A 16,405-nucleotide genomic window follows, 5' to 3' on the forward strand; every position below is an offset into this window, starting at 1 on the left:
TCTATTCGCAACACCTTTCGCAGACGTATGCCGCTGCATGTACCGAGAAAAATAAATCATTTACGACAAATGGTTCAGTAGATATGATGTCACAAGCAATGAAATGAGTGAAAAATCAGCCGTATCATGGACGACATTTAAATTTATTACATCTTTTTTACTAACTCTATTCGCCACACCTTTCGCATGGAATATCCAAATATATCACTGAATGTATCTGCAAAATTATATTACTGTACATCACATAATTTAGGACATACGACGTCATAAAAAATTGAGCTGTGAGACAACGAAACTGTAGGACGAAATTCGCTAGAGACGCAGCTGAAATATGCACCTGTTAAATATGTGTGAAATACGTCATATTATGATGAAATATATATTTGACATATGCACATGTGGGCAATGCCATTGGTAAAAATCTCATTCTAAACCCCTGGTACGATTTCAACCAAATTTGGTACACATATTAGTTAACATCTGGAAAGAAATGCTGTGGGTGTAGGAACCACCAGCTTTCTATTGCGGTTAGCGTGATAACATGGAGAGAGATGGGTAAGGAGGAGATGAGTAAAAATAGAGGGGCGAGCAGGTGGACAGAGAGAGGGGGAGGGGTAAATAGTAAGAGAAGGGGGAGAGGAGATGATGGAATAACAGGGGTAGGAGACGGGCAGACGGAAGAGGAGCAGACTGACAGAGAGGGGGGGAAGGAGCAGATTGACAGAGACAGGGTACGAGGAGATGGACAGAGAGCGAGGGTGGAGTGGAGCAGATGGACAGGAGGGAGTGTGGGGTGAAGGTGATGGACAAAGATTGCGGAGGTGGTGGACAGCGAGAGGAGGTGGAGGATATGGACAGAGAGGGGATGAAGGAGGAGATGGACTAACAGAAGACCGGAGTAAACACATGTCCGAGCAACGCCGAGTACTCAGCTAGCTCTTTAGAAACTTCAATAAGCTATTTTATTAATTAATTTTTTCGCCTTTAATTTCAAATCATTGGTTTTACATTAAGTTTGATATTTCAATAAGTAATTGGTGATTTCTATTTTGCTACAAAAGATTATAAACTGGAATGGGTTTCAATTTCTTCTGGTGAATATTTCTAATTTGTTTTCTAGTTCCCAAAAAAAAAAAAAAAAAAAAAAAAATTAAAAAAAAATTAAAAAAAAAATCGAAAGTTTTGATGTCTACGCAAGCAACAGAAATATATTTTTTGTATTATATTCACTGATGCATTTGGTAAATTTTCGGAAGTCCAAAAACTATTACACTACATGGGCGTCAGTCACACAATGAATTACACTAAACAGTACGAAAGAGGTATACGTAGTGTTCAGATACAACTTAATGCCTCGTACAATAAAAATGATTTTTTAAGAACGAAATTCGAAATATGGGATAGCAGTTGACAGGGAGTGATGTTGGCTGATTATATACAATGGGGAAATCAACCAGAGAATTGCTTTCGATGGTCACCGTGTATGAAAAATGTGATGTGGCTATAAAATAACAGAACTATTGCTGTAAAATATTTCATTTGGAAAACACACACATCTAGCTTGCGTCACCCTCAATACACTTCCCTCCTCTATCTCTACAACACTCCATGCAAATTTTCCATTCATGGAAACAGCATTGAAAGTCTTCCTCTGTGAGCTCCTTGATGACGCGTGCCGCTTTTTGTATTACTGCTTCAACGGACTCAAATCTTGTTTCTTTTAATGCAGATTTGACATTGGGGAATAGTTGAAAAGTCACACGGTTCTAGGTCAGGCAAGTGAAGTGGATGGTCTAATGAGATGCTGACTTCGCTAGAAATCTCTTAACAGACAATACGGTATGAGCATGTGCGTTGTTATGATACAGAATCCATTACTTGTTCTTCCACAATTCGTGTCGTTTTTTCTTATTGAGTTCGGCGAGAATGACAAGGTAATAATGCTGATTAATAGTTTGATCCTCATGAACCATTCAAGATACCAACTCCATGAATATCGAAAAACACACCTTCGTCACTTTGAATGTTTATTTGCACATTTGAGCATTTTTTGCTCACGGTGGAGCTGGTCCCTTCCAGTGCATGGATTCGCCGTTAGTTTCTGGATCATAAGTGAAAATCGAAGATTCATCACATGTTATCAGCCTTTCCAAGGAATTAGAATAATTTTCAGTGTATTCAAAGTGTCAGTACAGACTTTTGCACAGCCTCCTTTTTGTTCGATTGTTGAGGATTTTCGGCACCAGTTTCGCACACACTTTTCTCACTTTAAATTCGTTACGTCAAATTTGCCTTTTGCATTCTTTGTCTGTTCCTACAGTTTCAGCAGTCGATCGAATACTCAACCGACGGTCATCAAATTACATTAGCTACTTTTTCGATATTTGCATCCGCATTTGATGTTGAAGGGCATCCCGGGCGCGAGTCGCCATCAACTTCTTCTCGGCCATCTTGGAAAACCTTGAACCGCTCCAAAACTCGTGTACATGATAAATATTCTTTGCTAAACACTTCTTTTACTAGACGATGCGTTTCAGTAGCTGTTTTTCTAAGCATCATGTTAGACTTCACAATTAGTTGCTCTGTTATTAATCTCAAAATAACGGCAAAACAAAATAACAGCTCTTACACAAACGAAGGCCACACTGATTTGTCTATACGTACCAGAGATGCCGCATCGACTGAGAAAACTTCACGCTTCACAGCTACTGGTCTTTCATCTTCGGCGCATGCGTAATTACGCTCTAACAGGATCAGTCCCGGTATTTTACAGCCACTCCTCGTACGTGGCAACATAATGATATACAGGATGTAACAAAACGATACTGATGAACTTCGAGGGGTTGCAGAGGCGTCGAGAGGTACAAATTGCGGATATTATCCGATGTCCGGAATCTTATCCAACGACGGTGCTGAGCATCGAAGTTATAGGCATCGCTTGCCCCTTCGGAAGCAAACCTGATTTTGTACGGAGGCCGAACTTCTAACAAAAGTTGTTTGTTTTTCAGTGATTGCGACTGACTGCCACGAACGCCCGTGGGGAAGATGGAGCTTCCTGCTACTGACACAGGTCTTGCCTCCTATGAATGCGACACACTGTTGCCTCGGTGGATGCCAGCTTCGGACATAGGTTTCCAACTGCAGTTTACTGTTCTCCTGGAACCTTCTAAATTTTCCCGATTTTTTTCGGTATACAGGAGAAAAATAAACTGTGGGTGGAAACCCATGTTTAAAATCGTCATCCACCGAGGCCACAGAGCTTCGCATTCATAGGAGACAAGGCCTGTCTACGCAGCAGCTAGATCAATTTTCTCCACTGGCGATAGTGGCAATCAACTGCAATCACTGAAGAACAAACAACATTGCGAGACGTTCTGTCTACGGTCCGTCAGTGCACGAAGTCACGTTTGCTGCAGTAATTGTTACCTAATTCAAAAAATGGTTCAAGTGGCTCTGAGCACTATGGGGATTAACTTCTGAGGTCATCAGTCCCCTAGAACTTAGAACTACTTAAACCTAACTAACCTAAGGACATCACACACATCCATGCGCGAGGCAGGATTCGAGCCTGCGACCGTAGCGGTCGCGCGGTTCCAGACTGTAGCGCCTAGAACCGCTCGGCCACCCCGGCCGGCGTTGCCTAACTCTATAGCGTCGTTGGATGACGTTCCCAAACAAGAGAGCTTATCCTCAATTTGTTCCCTATGATACCCCCTAAAACCCCTTTCATGTCGGTATCGTTTTGTTTACATAGAACGTAATGGGCAGGTAAATTTTATCCGTTCTGTCAGGTCAGATCAGGTCTGAACCTAACCAACACCTCGGAAACCGGAACGTATTCTGCAACAACGGCCGAGGTGTCTGACAATAACCATTGTATACATCGTTGTTTACTCATAAATCGGTATATATTCCGAAAAAAGTAGGTCGTAGACAGCTCGATAAAGTCTCCCTGCAAATCAGAGTTATTGCATTTTTAAGATGGAATTTCCCAACAAAATCCCCTGTAGTTCCTACATTTCCAACAAGATGAATCACATCAGCGAAGATTCGAGCGCACGTCGTACGTTATGTTTGTAGATATTATCCAGCAGTGGTGCAAGCACAGCTCTTACTTATATCATTCCCAAGTTTCCTTTCGTTCGGACTAAAGTTTAAGTCAACAAAACACTCCGATCTATAAATCAACGTGAACACAACTTAATGGTAACAACCAGTACAGTTATTGTTAGGTTGGCAAAAATAAGAAAACAACAAATAGTTCCAGCAAGTAATGACTTCTACGGATTCAGGACTAGGGGTTCTGGGGCTCAAGAAAGTTAACCGCGTAACGTCTGTAAACACTACGTGAAGGCCAACGCCATTCCAGCATTATTTTGTGCCAAACAGTTCGCCTCATGAACGTACAGAGGGTGGACAAAAATATGTAAACATCACAAACACAACACATTGCCATACCTAATAAACATACTCCGTCCGAACAGGTGTTGTAGGCCCAACGGTACCGATAGGCCGCCGTGTCATCCTTTGCCCTTATGCATCACCGGATGCGGATACGGATGGGCATGTGTCGGCACGTCGCCCTCCCGGCCGCTGTCGCTCCTCAAATGGCCTCATAAATGCTGAATGCACCCCTCTTGCGAACAGAACTCGGCAGACCCGGAAGGTAACCCATCCAAGTGTTAGCCAAGGCCTACAGCGCTTAAATCGGTGATTTGACGAGAACGGGTGTTACAACTGCGGCAAGGGTGTTGGCACAATGCCTAATACGTTGTACGAAAACAGTTGGCATTCAAAACAACTTCCAGTGGTCTCGAAATGCCTAAATACACGTCCTGCATGGTTTACAAGGCAATCTTATACCACTCTTCCTGTAAAATAGCGCCGACCAGAGTGGCCGAGAGGTTCTAGGCGCTTCAATCTGGAACCGCGCGACCGCTACGGTCGCAGGTTCGAATTCTGCCTCGGGCATGGATGTGTGTGATGTCCTTAGGTTAGTTAGGTTTAAGTAGTTCTAAGCTCTAGGGGACTGATAACCTCAGATGTTAAGTCCCACAGTGCTCAAAGCCATTTGAACCATTTTTTTGTAATATAGCAGTGGCAAGTTTAGGTAACGATGATGGAGGTGGATAGCGGTCACGTATACTTCTCCAAAGTAGACCACAAAGGCTCAGTAATATTGAGATCTGGTGACTGTGGTGGCCAAGAGAGAAGCGACAATTCATCGTGCTCACAAAACCAATCCGGACTATGCGACCTGTGCGAACAGGGGTCCCTGCCGACTTGGAACACAGCATTACCATTGTGGAACAAACATTATACCCTGGGATGGGCCGGATCAGCCAAAATGGTCACATAATTTTCGGCAGTAATGTAACTTTGCAAAGTACACATGGCGCTCATGGAATATCGCGATACGGCTGTCCAAATCATCACCAAATCCCCGCCATGTTTCACTGATGGGAAGTCCGCATCTCGTGGTCTACTGGCTAGTGCTGCTGTCTCTGGATCACGGTGTCCCAGGTTCGATTCCCGGCTGTGTGAAAAATTGGGACTTTGTATGGGCGCTGATGACCGCGCAGTTCAGCACCCAACAAAACCAAACATCATCATCATCATCATCATCATCATCATCATCATCATCATCATCACTGTTGGGAAGTTAACTCGGCGAGAAGTTGAAAACAGTGTGAAACAAAACTCATACGACAAAACTAATTTCTTCCATTGCTCCCCCATAGTCCAGTTTTTTACGGCTAGGGCTCCACGTTTTCCTGTTACAGGCATTTACATCAGTGGTGAGTGGTTTTAGAATTCCAGCTCGCCCTGCAGTCCCCAGTTTATGGAGGTTTTTGTTGCTGACAGGGTTCGCGAGTGCGACATTCATTTCTGCAGTGACGTCTTCTTATTTTTCCGTCACAATCCTCTTCAATGACCGTCCGTCACTACACTAAACACACACTGTCGTCCGCGTTGTGGCTTAGCGTATGATGTTTTTTCGCTTTTCCTGTATGAATCTTTGATACGGTGTCTGTTGCAACACCAAACACTTCCCTTGATAAAGGAGGCAACTACCATAGGGCACCAAGAATTTCCCCATTCGTGGAGGTATGTTCGGTCTATGCAACTAATTGAGGGCAGTTTGTTTATTGCCATACGCGTTTCGCTTTTTTTATTTGTGAATTCAGTGGCCTGCAACATGTTTCTTTTTATACGTATAATAAATGTGTTATGTGGTAGTTACAATATGTTGCTGTGTTACATTTTGCCGTGTTTTTCTCTTGTTTTTTAGGTTACAATCAACTTTCTTAGCACAAATTTCGTGATGTGAAATTATCATTCGGTGTTACGATTTACAGCGCTGTTCGCTCATGCGTGTGGCCCTGGAGATGTATTCGTTAGTTTCCAGGCTCCAGTTGGCCGATTTCCAGCGTTCTTTTACCCACATTTGATACAGCACATCGCTCATATCACCTGCACTTTCCATTTTGTGATCAACATATGTGTGTTTAGCTCTGTCGAGTTGCCAACTGTCGTTGTGTATTTATCTGTCGTCTTTTGTTTGTGTTGTGTGTGTGGTTTGATACTTTTCATTTGGTGTGTGTGTGTGTGTGTGTGTGTGTGTGTGTGTGTGTGTGTGAATGAGAGAGAGAGAGAGAGAGAGAGAGAGAGAGAGACTGAAAGGGGAGGAGGAAGGTTCATTAATTATTTATTCTGGTTACATTTAGGATCTCTTTTTTGTTATTGTTTCGGTGGCTAGCATGATCAGAGGGTTATTGCTTATAAGGAATTGGTCACTGAGTACGTTCTTTTCCATAGCAATGACTCTTTGTATGTGAAAGTATTCTTGCAATGTCGGGAGCTTTTTTGTGATTATTCCCTCTGGTAACTGTCTTCTCACGTTCCATGTTGGATGGTTAGGTGTTAGGCGAAAGTAGAATGGCTATTTCCAGCTTTTTATGAGTTCTTTACGTCTGGTTTCGAAGTTCCTGCTTGTCATCCCCAGATATACTGATTTACATTTATGGCACCCTAGCCGTTATATACGTGCTTCTTTGTATTTATATGGATTGTCTGTTGTTTGTAAATGTAATTGTAATGTGTTTCTTGTTCTGGAAGCTATGTGTAATCCCTGTTTCTTTAATATATTTGCTACATTGTGTGTTGCTTTGAGTTTGTATGTAAGAGTGGACCATTGTTTTCTATTAGTCATGTCATGAGTGTTACTGTTTCATGTTTCCGTTTGTGCTGTATTATGTGTGGGGTTCTTTGGTGTTTGTGTTCTCTGCTTGTTTTCATTTTTCTTTAGTTGTGTTTTAATTTTTTGGTTGAGGTTTTGTACTATATGGGTGTTGCAACCATTGTTTGTGGCTATGAATTGTATCGTTTGTAATTCTTTTTCATAGTTTTCCCTGCTGAGTGGGATGTTATTTAGTCTGTGTAACATGTGTTGTAGGGCCGCTAATTTTTGATTTTGCGGGTGGTTGGATGAAGCGTGTATAATTGTATCTGTGGCTGTTGGCTTTCTGAAGATGTCAGACGTGTGTTTACTGTTGTACCTCTTTATTGTTATATCCAATAAATGTATTTGATTTTGTGTTTCTTTTTCCATGGTGAATTGAATATTTTTGTGTATGTTGTTTATGTCTGTATGAAGCCATCAATTTTCTCCGTCGGTTCATCAACCATACAGATTACGTCACCCACATATCTGTACCAGTAAACAATTTTATATCCTTTCTTTGTGATAACTGTATCAAAGATTTTGTTTTCTATGTGGTTGATGAATATGTTTGCCAGTGTTCCTGATATTAAGGATCCCATTGGAAGCCCATCTTCTTGTAAGTAAAATTCCTTTCCAAGTTGAAACTAAATTTTGGGAGGTGATTGAGTGTTTTAGTTGTTTCATTAATATTGTCTGCAGGTAGTTTGTTTAAGTCAGCAAGTTTCTTTCAATTAGTTTTATTGTGTCACCATGTTCGAATACACTTAGCTCCGACATAATGCACTCACAGCTACAAAGAACACTGCTCTGACCACGACTTACACTTGCAACGTATGGAGGACATTGCGAAGATGCCCTTCGTGGTCAAATACAACAGCTTAACTAAGATTATGAACGTAGAAAATTTCAAAGGGCCGATAAAAATACTGTAAACAGTGGTAAAATGTTAAATCTGGGAACATAAGAGCATGGCTATACTGTATAATAGACTATCCGATCAAAAGTATCCAGACACCCCGATGTAACGCGGAGAGTATTAAATTGTCAGAAGATAAGCAGAATAGGCCAGTCAAGAGAGTTCAGTGCACTAGTCATTGGAGGTCACCTACGTGAGAAATCCACTCTTCTAAGGCCGCCCAAGTCGACTGTTGGTGATGTGATTGTTACGTGTTAATACGAAGGAACAACCACAGCCAAACCAAGCCCAGGTAGATCTCATGTACTGACGGACAGGGATCGTCGTGCACCGCGAAGGGTGGCTGTAAAATATAGCATGAAATCAGAGGAAGCAATCAGTTGTGAGTTCCGGAGTGCTACCAGCAGCCCACCTAGCAGAATGACTGTGTGTAGGGAGTTAAAAAGAATGGGATATAATGGTCGAGGAGGTCCTCATAAGCCACACATGTCCGTAGTTAAAGCTAAGCGACGCTTGAGGTGGTGTACAGTGTGACCCCCACTGGAAAGTGAATGACTAGAAACGGGTGATTTGAAAAGATCAATCAGGCTATACCCTGTAACTTTCCGATCGAAGGATTTGGGTTCGGTGAATGCCTGGAGAAGGTTTCCTGCCGCAGTATGTATTGCCAACAGTGAAGTGCTGAGGAGGTGGTGTTACGGTATGGGAATATTTTTCGTTGTTATGGTGTGATTACGTTAATGCTCTTAAGAAAACGCCAAATGCTGGTGAATATGTAGTATACATCCGACAGCATTGTGTACTACAAACAGTAGAGGAGTTGTTCGGAGACGATAATTGTTTGTAACAGCATGACCATGCACCCTGTTATTAAGCAGTACGTGTGAGGCAGTCCGCGGCTCGTGGTCTTGCGGTAGCGTTCTCGCTTCCCGCGCAAGGGGTCCCGGGTTCGATTCCCAGCGGGGTCAGGGATTTTCTCTGCCTCGAGATGACTGGGTGTTGTGTGTCTTTCATCATCATTTCATTCTCATTCACTCGCAAGTTGCCGTAATGGCGTTAAAGAACTTGTGGAGCGGCGGCCGCACCGCCCCGCGAGGGGTCTCGCGGCCACCAATGCTCATTCTACGTGTGGACAATAACATTCCCAAAAAGGACCTGCCAATTCAGAGTCTTTACGTGAACCCAACTGTACACCCCTAGGACGAGTTACAGCATCGATTTCGCTCCAGACGCCAACGTGCAACATCACTATCTTCTACGGTTTTGACTCTTAAGGAAGAATGGGCTGCCATTCCTTCGCAAATATTCAGACATCTCATAGAAAGTGACGCAGCAGAGTTCAAGCCGTCATAAGGCAAGGGGAGTGGACAGAGCCCATATTAATCTTCACTGACAGGTGTCTGAACATTTTTGATCAGGCAGTATATATGATACGCGGACAACGAATGTCTCGTTTACATTTGTCTTTTCCTAGATGGTTTCCAAAACCAGAAGGAAAACGCTAACTGACGATACAATATTAATCGGCGATGGTCACTGAAATAATGAAGCAGAATACAACAGTTTGATTTCCACGCAGTGCTACGTGATCTTAAGATGCGAAGGTACTGAGTGAGACAGTCGTGAGGCCTAAGTTGTCACCATGCTGATCGCAAAACGAGCTGGCAAATCTTCCGTCACGTGACCGCTTCTGCCGTACACCGTAGTGCCGGCCGCTACTCAAGTCTCGTTACGAGGCAAGCAGCCCGCTGTCTGGCAAGCAGGGGTGCAGGAAATCTTTAGGGGGCAGCTCGTCAGTGGGTGGGCGCCGCCGTAGGCTGGTGCAGTGCGCCAGGTATCGATCTCGGGACCGCGGCCTCGTCCGCCACGCAGCGGCCTACGCAGGCGGCGCACGCGCGGCGTGCTGCGAGCTGCGTGCGGAGGCGGCCGTGCGCGCGCAGGCACGCGTCTGCCGGGCCTCCCTGTCGTAGCACCGCGCCGCGTCGAGCAGGCTGCAAACAGCCGTGGAGGAAGGTGGCTCTTGCCCATCCTGCACTTCGTGTAAAGAGGTGCAAATCGTCTTACCATTCTTCGTTTACTGTTTCTCTCGAACATGGCAAAAAGAGAGAAGAAAATGCCGTGCGGCATTACGGCCTGGTGCAACTCTTTTAACTGACGCCACTTCGGCGACTTGCATGTCCCTAAAACGAACGGCACATTCTTTTCCCCGAAAGGTCACCCACCCAAGTACTAAACGCACTCAACGATGCTTAACTTCGGTGATCGTACGGAAACCGGTGTTACTAATGTGATAAGGCCGTTACTAGCGAAAGAGATGTTTATTAGAGACTTATGTTAAATAATTTGTGCGACATACTAACTAGTCATAAAATATAGGGTGTACACAAAGTATCTTTACAACTTCAGACTTCAAAACTATACTAGATACAAATGGTTTTCAACATCTGATAATACAATTTTTTTTAATTTTTTACCTTCCGGGTGACACAATTTTGAAGCGATATTGAACTTGAAAACCCGATAAAAAGTGGACGCCACAGGAGAAAGCTCAGTGTCCGGTCTGGCTCATACAGACGACGTCCGATGTCCAAGTGTAACGAAACTATTGAACACGGTATGGAAGGCAACCACCGTCCAGACAAATTATTCGGGCTTGGCATACGTCATTTACGAAAACGGGTAGTGTTCCCCTTCAAAAGAGGGCATCTCCACCATCTGTTTCATACGCCAACGTGGAGAAGGTACGGCAGGCGTTAGCAGGGAGTCCGACAAAATAGGAGCGGACTGGGCCAAAGAGTTGCAAATGAGACGATTAACAGTACACAACGTATTGCATAAAAGGATACTGCTATATACCTACAAGGTGCAGCTTCTTTAGGCATTAATGCCTATGGACGAACCTCGCAGGTACAGTTTGCAGTGGATATGCTAGGCAATATGGGCGCCATGATCCCCTGCCCTCACACAACCACACTTCTTCCAGTGTGGTTCTGTTGAGCACCTTGTGTACCGAACCGAGGCTAGAGACCTACACGACTTGACGGCACAAAATCGCGATGCATCTGATCATGTCACCGTGGAGATCTTCAATCGAGCCACTAACGGCGCGCACACACTGATGTGTACGAATGAGGAAACGAAACTTTAAGAGTTATCGTACGACATATTGAAAACCATCAGTTAATATCTAGTATAGTTTTAAAGATATTAAAGTCTTAAGATATAAAGATATTTTGTAGACACCCTGTGTCTTTGCGTGTTCACCAAACTGTATCGTGAGGTTCCACAATCAACGACATGCAGCCCAGTATCACATCGTCGTCATTTACTATTAGCACTACAACCAACATTATTCGACGTCACTTTCTCGCCCTGTGTCAATATTACACTAGACATAATTCACAGGTTATCCAGTTTTTAATGTTAGAATATTTCGGTATATTTTGTTTTCAGATACAAACAACAACAAAAAACAACTATGAATAAAATATATATATATATATAATTAAAAAACAGTCTTGATCGCAAATTTTTTTTACCGGAGTGACCGGTTTCAATCCTTAAGGATCATCTTCAGACTCCAGAACGGCAGGTGGACTTCCATGGAGCAAGCTGCGCCGACCGAAGACGCTGAACTGAGCAGTCAGTTCAGAGTCGTGGGTCGGCGCAGGTTGCTCCATGGAAGTCCACCTGCCGTTCTGTAGTCTGAAGATGATCCTCAAGGATTGAAACCGGTCACTCCGGTAAAAGAAATTTGCGATCAAGACTGTTTTTTGATTATATATATTTAATTATAAAGCTAGCTGATAATGTTTTCAAAAATTTTATATGAGTAAAACATTCTTGAAACGTACAGCAATACATTAATTAAAAAAATTATGTGGCACTATGGCCACTGTTAATTCTCAACGTACGTTTATGGAGCCTGCCGAACGATATACTAGTGTTGTACAGAATAGTAAAGCAGAGCAGGTTAAAGACTCACTGACAGCAAGGTCATTAGGGACGAAAAAGGATGAGGGAGGTAGGTAGTGTCGCCACATCAAGGAACAATTTGGACACTGGCCTGAGCTGTTTTACGGAAACCACGGAAAAACTACTCTGGAGACGCCGGACGGGTATTTTGAACTGCGCTCGTCGTGAGTCCCTTAATAGTCTAGAGCTAGACCATTTCCGTCAGGCTCTAGTACTGTGTCGGCAGAGGCGTAATGCTACAAGACTTGGTAGCCGAGTTCGTAAGCCTTAGTGTGCCTTGTCACTGAAAATTTCGCCCCACTACCAACATGTTAACAACACTAACGTCCACGTTCATTAGTGCTTGCGAGTTGTTAAGGAGATACTGAAATCAAATGGATGACTGCACTAATATCCCTCCGTAATTCGTGTGGCACGGACAGTATTAAAAAATGGAGAAGTCACATCACCTCAACCACCCACAGGGCTTCCTAATCAATAAGATCATGCACGCCCTTCTTGCCCCCAGTCTTAAATTCAGAAATTCAGTATGGTAAGGTGTGGGAGATAGTTTCAACGTCAACGAAGAACGTTGCCAGATACGCAATTCGCCCCCAATTAACCATAAGGTGTTGTTCCATCATATAAAATAGAGGGAGTCAATGTGAAGGCGACTGTGCCATGCCACGTTCAATGGCCTGACGTAAAGGGTATTACAAAGCTTCAGGAGACATAGAGTACATCTAGATGATGGAAAATCACATAGCAATGCATGGTCGGAAGCGTTTTCAATGCGCAGTGATGACGACACAAAGGATGAAAAAGGAAGGGCATGAACAGGAGGAGAAAACGTCTTTATTATGCTTAGTGCAGCAGAAACCAAGAAATACGAATAAAAACAGACAACGACCGTTATCAAAGTAGGTGTTCGAAATTACGAACCCGGACCGAGATGCAGTTCTCTCATCTCCGGTGCACGGAAGATCTGATGTTCTGGAAAATACCGGAAAGCAAAATAAACCCTTGTAAGTTGAACAAGCGGAGCTTTATCTGACCACAGCTCTTGCTGCCTGCAAGTGCAATGTTTTACTGCCCCGTCGCATCATCCGACGTGCAGTTTACTGCCCCGTCAACGTCGAAATCCTTAGGCGCGCGGTAAAGTTCATACTGGGCAAGGAAGGAGAATGAAACTGGTTGTATCCTTTAAAAGGGACAGTCCATGCATCCTGAAATTGTTTCAAAATAATAGCCTCACTGACGCATAAATGCATCTGAAAAAAGAAGTAGTAGTTCTCGGAGATCGAAATGTGTTGTGGATAAAATTCCGTGTCAATCTTTAGCACCACAGTTACAGAGTGTGAAAATGCTTTTACAGATGAAAAAAAAAAATGTCCATCGATAACATTAATATTCATTTCAGGGTATCCGTGCAAGGATTCTTTGTGCCTCGGTCTGAAACGATAGCTCAAATCGTATTGTGTTATGCAATAAAACGGATGTCAATCATTTCGATCGCCCAAATTTATACCACGGCGTTATCCAACCAACGATGCATCTTACATTTTTCAGCGGTTTCCAGCAGATAAGGCTGTCCGACATGCAGACAGGAGGTAACGCGATGACTGAAGAGTCTTCCCCGTGGGCGATACAATGAAAGTTCGGTAAAGGTCCTCACTGAATGCACCAACGAATACATTGTCTGACAAAAAATGATAAGCATACAGAAGGGGAGGGACAAACGAAATGAAACTTCACAGGTTGAAAGGAAATGTGATGTTACTACACAGATTACAAAACGGAGACAAATTTACAAAGAACTTGGCAGTATGAGCTCATTTATTAGTATAACCTTGCACCCTCTCTGGCGTGGATGCATGCACCGTTTCGGTTGGGAAAAGGTGTCATAAAGCCATTGCATATTGTCCTGAGGCAAGATGGCCCACAAGTGTTGCAACTGGTCCTTGGAACTGCCACTGAGACGAAATTGACGACAGAGCTGGTCCTATCAGGGCAGATCTGGGACTCTTGCTGGCCACAGGGGTACCTCAGCATCACGCAGGCAGTTCACAGAGACAGGTCCTGTGTGTGGGCGAGCGTTGATCTGTTGAAAAATGGCACCACAATACTGACGCACGAGAGATAACACATGAGGACGCAGGATGTCATGACGTACCGCTGTGCCGTCATAATTCCCTCAATCACTGTAAGCTGCACTTACACCATAACGCCAGAAGTAAAACCACTGTGCTTCTCCAAAATTTTGAAATAAAATGACATTTTCCGATACTCGCCGTCGATGGTCATGGGGACAGCATAAAACCGCGATTCATCGCTGAATCCAAAGTAATGCCATCCATGAGCAGTCCATGCTTCCCAGTCACGACATCACTCCAAAAGCAGCCTTTTGTGTTGTGTTAACAGCAGCCTGCGCATGGGCCAGAAATTTCCTGCTCTTGCTGCTGCTGCTAGTGGTAGGGACTGGTACAGGATGTTGCATTATTAGTTCTCGGGTGCAGGAGCAGATGTGACGGGCTGTGGTTGGGGCACAATACGGCCCTCTTCTCTTATGGTGGTCAGATGTTGTCGACCGGAACCCTGACGATGATAATTCTTGCCCGCACGTTCAAATGTTGTCCAACATCGGGCCACCGTCACAACCGAATGTCTCACAAGTCTGGATATGGCACAATTCGACAAAGCAACCAAATGGCTACCCACAAGAAGGCCTCTTTCAAGCTCAGTCATTTGCTGATTTTCGTGTCCCTCCAGCGATTATACAAGATCTTATGCTGTTCATATCCCTTATACGCCCTAAAAGGCCTGATAACAACATTAAACATGAGCAACACGAATGCAATCTGGTATTCGTCCTACCAGTCACAAAGAAACACAACCCTAATAATTTACATACCCGCCGAGGGCGTGTACGTGTAGGAAGGTTACATTGACATTCGACACTGTCTCCTGTGTCTTTCACTTCTCTTGTTAGGTACCACATGTACTAGGAACATCAAATGTAACGCAAAAGGCAAATGTGGTTTTAAAAGCTTACGAAAGGCACTTTTTCTTTTAGCCGCCTCTATTAGCAGATTTCGTTAACGTACGGTCGAGACATGGCGCTCGACTCTGAGAAGAGCAGTTCGAATCAAGGTGCTCAAAAGAAATTTTCTTCACTATAGTCCGATTAAAATTATTCGATTGTTGACTTCTTTCACTTGCCATTATAATGTTGCCACACCCGCTGCCTCTTACCGCTCGGTTATAGGCAACACAAAACCACTTCGGGCCACTTCACAAATGCTGTTAATGTAACGAGGAGAAATGTTGAAAGCGGCTGCCGCAATGTATGACGGAAATGGTAGGTGCTCTGTTGATAGCTGACTAAACTGCGTCGACGACGCGTTTTCTAGCCCTGGATTTAAATTCATATCATAAGCTAATCACAACCTCTTTTTTTTATGTGCAGTGTACCCGAGAAAACGGCGATCAACAATCCGCGACAGAACTAAAAGCACGATCGCTTTGCTCACGGCGTTTAAGGCTAAGTTCTACGAGCAAACTTAAGACAGAAACAATTCATAATATGTTTGTTTGCATAGCCATCCTCCACAGAAAAAATTATGTTTTACCGCTTAAAGCAAACTGTAATCTCTCGCTGTCACTGACTACCTGAAACTATTCTCACTCTACCAACATGGGACGCCGCGTTACCAACCGATGAGCAGTTCTGGTTGGCACTTGATTGCAGATTATATGCGACACAAGCAGATTCCAAACGAAAGAGTGATAGGAAAAAGTAAGAGCAAATAAAAAAGTTAATATGATGATAAAAAAGAAGTGGCAAAGTGTTATTATCATTAGTAAATTATACAGAAAAAATTTTAGAAATAGAAATATTACATTTAAACCAGTTAACTGTGTAAAAATGATAAGCAAAGTCTTTTGATTAGATGTAACAAATAAAAAATTTCGCTGTATTTGACGAGATTCGAACTTTCGACATTCAACACGTCAGGTTTATACGCTAACCTCTACGCCATGCCATTACACTGCCAAACGCTGCTGTAATCATGACTCTGGTGTCCCAGTTGCAACGATTAACTGACAACATTTTAAAAATTCGGCTTCACGCAATGTTGTACGAAGCTTATCTAATGTAAGCCGATTTCTGTGACTATAATAACTGTGTAAATGACGCTGACTCGCATCTTGCGCGGAAAGATACAATGGTCTTTGGTTAATACTGCGTATGAAGCGTGTGTATTTTAAAAGCATCGATGTAGGCGCGCGCTCGCGCGTTTGTGTGTGTG

At 43.5% G+C, this 16,405-nt stretch overlaps 1 protein-coding gene and 1 pseudogene across 1 annotated transcript in view; both read right to left on the bottom strand.

Moving 5' to 3' along the window:
- The window catches only part of LOC126161549 (serine/threonine-protein kinase 26), a 649,054-nt gene that overhangs the window by 544,763 nt on the left and 87,886 nt on the right, over positions 1-16,405 (bottom strand). The gene's annotated exons all lie outside the window — the stretch shown is intronic.
- Positions 10,326-10,445, bottom strand: LOC126163752 (5S ribosomal RNA; annotated as a pseudogene).

This window comes from Schistocerca cancellata, chromosome 2 (assembly GCF_023864275.1).
Source record: "Schistocerca cancellata isolate TAMUIC-IGC-003103 chromosome 2, iqSchCanc2.1, whole genome shotgun sequence".
Lineage (NCBI taxonomy): Eukaryota > Metazoa > Arthropoda > Insecta > Orthoptera > Acrididae > Schistocerca > Schistocerca cancellata.